This window comes from Uranotaenia lowii, chromosome 2, assembly GCF_029784155.1.
Source record: "Uranotaenia lowii strain MFRU-FL chromosome 2, ASM2978415v1, whole genome shotgun sequence".
In the NCBI taxonomy this organism is placed as follows: Eukaryota; Metazoa; Arthropoda; class Insecta; order Diptera; family Culicidae; genus Uranotaenia; species Uranotaenia lowii.
In genome coordinates this window covers 1042543-1049137 of record NC_073692.1, presented here as the reverse complement: position 1 = coordinate 1049137, position 6595 = coordinate 1042543, and positions in this window count along the sequence as shown.

Here is a 6595-nt window from a genome sequence, read left to right as displayed (position 1 = left end):
CAGCGGAATTTTTCAATCATTCCTTCAGTTGAAAATAAAAATAAATAAGATGAATAGTAATAAACAATTATTGTCATTTTCCTAACAATTTATCATGGTTAATGTTTTACCTGATGTGACATTTATTTAAGGATTCAGTTTTTTTTTAAATCTTTGTTATGGAAATATTTATTTCAAATTTGAAAACTAAACTGCCTCAAAATTATTTTAAAGCAAATTTCTATTTCAGCCTAGAGAACATCATTTTGAAAAATTCATCAATGAATTCCCGAAAATATCATTGATTTCAAACTTTCATTGTGATTTGTTTTGAAAAATTTTGATTTTTGTATCAGTAAAATTAATTATTTTTTGAGTTTGTGTGATAATCATGAGTAAGAAAATAGGTATGAATTCATTTTCTTGTTAATTGTGTATTTTTGGTATTATTATTTCAAAGTAGTCGAAGATTCCTTTGAAATCATAGTTTCATTCAGCTAAGAGGTTCTTCAAACCTTTGATTATTAGTATTATTATTAACCCTCTCCCCTCCCCCTGAAACCCTCCCCCCCTGAACGGGTCCTTCGTACGGGCCTGCTGCTAGCCATCCACTTAGACTTTACGTGAAATAAATTCATGAGTCAGTTATGTGGAAGTAAAGTAGTTACTACCAGGGCTTCCGTTATGTAGTGTGTTTACTACAAGCACACGTAGAATCGATATTATGCAGCAAAATCTTACTTTACGTGAGAAATCCCGTTTAAGTAATTTCTTTTTTATTTTGGGTGTACTTTATTTCACATGTTCACGAAAAAAATCAGCTGTTTGATAAAGTATTAAAGCTCAATTGTTAAATTCCTTTGTTCGAGAGGGAAATATTTTAAAAACCCCTTTAAAAACCTTTGGAATACTAGAAAACGCTTAAAAATTCAGTTATCTATTCCGTAAGGGCGTTGAAGTATTATTTTTAACTTTTCCACAAAAAATTTTAAGAAAAAATATTGATTTTTGTAGAAAATCATAAGTTTTACTATTCTTATTTCGCACTTTTTTTTTCAAAGTTTTGGTTCTCAGCGCTAAATGCTTTATTCGAAAAAAGTAAATTTGTGTTTAATTTATCCGTTGAACAATTTGAAAGGACTTGTAGAAATTTTTTTTAAAAAATTTCAACAATTCATACTTCAACGAGCAAAACACATAGTGATAATATTCTTATTAAAATCCCTTTAAAAAAACAAAAAAAATACTATTCTCATCACGCTTATAAATATGAGAAGATTTATTTGATTCCTGATTTAGCATATCAAATTTCAATTTTAAAAAATGCATACACAATCTAAGCCGTTTTAGGCTTTACAGACTGAATAAACGTGAACAACTTAAGCTTAAAATATAACAACCAGCTGAATTTTTCTCATACCGTGGTTGAATCAAAAGGAATCTTTCGATTTCGATTCGTTGTTTAAAATGTCAGCTTTTGTTTGCTAGCATACTTAATAATTTCGTGGAATATTTTTGCCAAAGTTCTATAAACAAACAAACTCATTCACTAAGCAAAGATTTTTAATTTTTGATTTTTTTTTCTAAAGTTTTTTGCTTGCTTTTCTAAGCACTTTTGCTCTAACGCTGTTAGATTAAAAGCACGTGTCACCTGCATCTGAAGGCGAGAATTCGAAAAATGTTAGTTTTGGATGCAAACCAGAGATTTTTTCCATTATTTCATAAATATCTCTTAAAGAATTTGATGCCTTGAGATGAAATTTCTAGCGTAACATTTCAAAAGCGCGAAACTATAAAATGCAAACAAATCGAGTTAACGGCAAGGTTGCCGAAAAAATTCTGTGTTTTGACGAAAAAAAAAACTGACTTTATGTGATTTTTCAAAAAATTCTGTGACGATTTTCTGTGATGCTTTTTCCATTCATTTCATTAAAAAGTCATGTCAAATTGCGTGACTGCGTGAAATCAATTGACATTATCAATTTTATCATATTTCTCCAATTCAAAGATAATTATCCAAAATTAGAATTAACATAAAAAGATTAATTCTGATAGAACGTTCAAAATTTTAAAATTCTGTGAAATCTGTGAATATTACCGAAATTCTGTGTTCTGTGACATAGAATCTGTGATGAAATTTGGCTCAAAATTATGTGAAATTATAGATTTTTCTGTGATTTCGGCAACCTTGGTTAACGGTCATGTTGAATGTAAGCGGTTGCACTTTACTTGATAAACGCGATTTCATCTTAAAATGATTTAAAACGTTCAAATTACTCATAAAATTCAATTGAGCGAAACTTCCAGTTGATGCATTTCCATTGGAACGTAAAGTTACGCCTATTCAAAATGGAATTAATTTTCTATTCGTTTAGGGCCAATAGGCGTAACTGACTGGACCGTTTGTGACAAAACGGCCTAATTAGTTTTTTCGTGTAGGACCAAAGAGCGTAACTACAAAACCAAAACAAAAACAGCCGATTTATCGGGCAGAATTTGCAGGCGGAACTTGCAGGCGTAACTTGAATCGAAAACAAGAAGAGGCGAATCTCGAAAATATCTGAAATCTAGTGAAAAAACTTCTTGGTAACCAGGTGGTCGTTGCTTGGATTTAAAGCAGAGGAAACGTCGTGACTGATGCCGTTAGTTTTTCTTTTCTGGTCATACAAACGAAACTAAATAATTTTTGAACATTTAGTTCTGATAAAATTTCAAAACGTTTTGATGTGCTACTTGTAGCGACCGGAAGTTCCTTCGTCGGACATTTTGTTTCCTTTTGCACCTTATCGCGAGTTAGTAGAAACGCGTCAGTCCACACTAAACTAACTTTTCTAACTCCTTTCTAGTTTAGTGTGGATTGACGCGTTTCTACTAACTCGCGAAAAGGTGCAAAAGGAAACAAAATGTCCGACGAAGGAACTTCCGGTCGCTACACTAATTTCCGTAGAAAAAATGACAAAGTTATGTGCAATGGAAATACGATTTAATAGTTTTTACAAAAAAAATCTAACCTCAAATGTCTCAAAACAAAATTTAAAAAAATAACAAAAAATCTTGTGTTATAAAAATATACCCAATTTGAGTTTTTGAAAAAAAAAAATCTGTGTCCTCCGAGAAATCTTTACCCGTCAAATTATTAAAAAAGCCTTTTTTACCTTTTTTCAGTCAAATTTAGCTTGTTCAACCCACGATTTTCATTAAAAGCTGTATTCTGTTGACCTGAACCAAATTGATTCAAAGATAACTGAAATGAAGTATACGAGATTAAGTGTATCTCTTCTCCTGTGTCCTAAAGTGTCTTTATTTTTTGAATAAATTATTGGTTTTTGGATTTAAACACCTTTTTTCATTTAAAACGAGAATACAATACAAATTTGTAATTGATTTGGAAAAAGGGGGCTTCCAGGATTGGGTTAAAAATTTCCTTCAAATATCGGCAGATACCTGTTTCGATCTCTCTAAACTACCCGAAAATCAAACGAGAGAACTGTTTCTAGCCTACAGGAAAATTTGACAGTTGTTTTCCTGAGCACTTTGTCGTATCCTCAGACTATCCTGTAAATTTTAGGCTCAAATCGTCCCGACCACAAGAGAAAAAATGAAGTGTGTATGTTCGATACGGGTTGCTCCTGTGCCTATTAGGGTCTTTTCCTATAATTTCCTGTGAGCTCGAGAATGTTTCTTCCCGAATTAAACATTCAATTCAGATAACTTATTCTAAACATGAATAGATGCAAATGTATTTTATACGTTTTCATTTTATTTTCTCTAAATATTACAAAACATCGTTTTCAATGTTTGTGAAGTCTGTTTATAAACAGCTGATTATGTTCCAGATGAACACCCAGGCGACATCTTGGCACAAACAACTTCGTGCAGCTTTTGCTGTTTGTGTTCAGCGACTTCCACTGATTAATCCATTAAAGAATATTAAACAAACTTAAATATTACAGTAGACTGAATCGATTTGGTCGATGTCAATTGAATTTATTGTTTATCAATACCAAAAGACATAACCCTGTCAAACAGCTAATAATACAGTTTTCGACAAAATTACGTAATGTACGTCTCGGTGGTCGAGTGGTTAGCGTGGTAAGACGATAATCGCTAGCCCACTTATGGCATGGGTTCGATTCCCATCTCGATACTGGGTGTTAAATGTTAATCTTAAGTTGTCCACGTCATTTATTCAGTCTGTAAAGCCTAAATCGGCTAAGACGGTGTATGTCTTTTAAAATTGTTCAGCGGAAAGTTTCCTTTAGGGAATCAATAAATTGGCCAAAAACCATAAGCAGGCTCAGAACAATAAAACAAATGATGTCGATTTTTCAGTACAAAATATTAAATCTTCCCATACAAACCTAAAATTTCATTTTTACTTATGTAAACGTTACTTAAAAATTCTGCAAAAAATCATGGATGAGTTTTGAACCAAAACGAAGCTTTTAAGATCCCAGGGTTTTCGTTCTCCTGAGCACTCTAAGAAGAATTCCTCCAAATTTCAGGAGAAAATAAGTGCTACGAGATTCGGTAAGCTATTTCCCAGTGCCATAGGAAAACCTTTTGTTTTTGACAGTTCAAGTGTCATTTTGAGCTGTTTTGCTGAAATTCAGAGGATCAAGGTCCCGTGCAGAATCATTGCAATCTACGTGTGTACTGTACACTTTAATCTTTTCTCCTGGGGTCGGGACGATTTCGTTCTGTATTTTCAACAGCTGAAATTACATGACGATCCTAGGACAGAAAATCGCTCAGAAAAACATCTGCCAAAATCACCCGTAGGGTCGAAACGGATTTCTCGAGTGGAGTTCAGAAACGTTTCATACATCTCCTGTAGGCTTGAGTCTGTTTCCTTACGATTAGAGTATGTTACCCGGGATTTCTCGACCTGGAATGAATTGAACTAAATTGAAAAATGAATCAGATTGAACAAGGAAGTTTATAGTTCTACCTTGATATGACGGCTTTAAACTGACTTTATTTTTCTCCGCTTACTGTGATGCGTACTCAAACATTCTTCCTCCGAAACTTTTCCCTATCTCTTTCTCTTCTTAACTCTGTTCACTAGCGGATTGCATTTTTGTAACGGTCTGCTTGACACTGATATAAATACTTCTTTATTTTTAATCAATTTTTTAACATAGATTTTTTAATATATGAATATTTATTCGAATCATTTTCACTACCGTAGAGTTATTTGGTATTGAAATTTCAATTCAAATACATACACTTAAAATCCTTTTCCAAAAATCAATCCCTAGTAATACGTTCCCACGCAAAGTTAACATCCGCATTTTCAATTATGCCAACAGAAGGATAATGCCAGATAAACGCCGGCATCATCATTAACACAATTAATTACTTACTTCGTTTTTTGGTCGCGCCCGGAAACCAATTGAGCTTTTATTAATAAATTATTTATTTTCCCCAATTATGTTAATCACTGCGCACAGTCTGAGTGAGAATGATGATGGTGGAACTCTCTACTGTCTTTGATGGCCAGCCCGTCGTCCTCCTGACGTCTCCAGGACCATTTATCCGCACCATACTCATCACAACAGAACACTGGTAGATCTAGGTATAGGCGATTGAGTGTCAAAAGATGTCCGCACCAAAAGTGTGGAAGAAAAGGTGAAGTCCGTTCCAAACACTTTCTCCCAGCGAAATTTGCATAAAATTATCCAAAGGTCGACTTTTGCCTGTTCCTTCCAATGTGTTGGTATTCGCATTTGTCACATTACCTGTTTGCGAGATGGGAAGAAGGAGGAACCTAATGATTTAAAATGGTCGCTGGTAAATAATTCATATTCCAATTAACGGACCGTGGATTTACTAACTGGATAAAGCTGGAAATTCAATCTCTGTCTAAAGTTTAAATGCTTTTGAATTACAAAACAAATATAGATATAGGTCATTCAATGTAAAGCGTGAACAGCCAAGAAAAAGTGTATCCGATTTTTTTTTAAACTTTGCCTATTGACTCGCTATGATCAATTATACAAATCCTCGAATATTGAAAAAAAGCCCCCTAGTTAGCGGGTTCTTCGTGGCCTATGATGGCTTTAAAAAAAAATACCACGTACACAAGAATCAAAACCTTGTGATCAAAAGTAGCTCCTTGACCTGTCCAAAAAACCAATACAAATTTTTAACTCATTTGGTCAACTTTCAGGGGTATCTCACCAATGCTCAAGTTCGTAGGACATTTTAAGTTATTTACTAGTGAACATCGAAATTACAACACGAAGCAATTATTTCATAGCATTTATTTCAGTCATTAAGTGATCCTAGAGATTGAAAGTTTGCAGTTGACACCTCATTTCATTGAGAGAAAAGCAAATAAAAACAAATGCAACTGTCGTATGAAGAAACTTGAGTATTTGAGCTTCAATCACTTGGAGTTCACGGAAGTTATTTTTATTTGTTTGTCTTAAAATTTAAATGGATATGCACTATGCACATAAGATTTTACATAGATGTCTTCAAGTATCAAATGATTTAGTTTGAATTGAGCATTAAAATTTGAAAACTGTTATTTGCAAAATCGACATAGAGCAAAGGTGTGCAAAGGCAACGGAATTCCGGAACCAGACACCTAGGCATGCAACATGGCAAG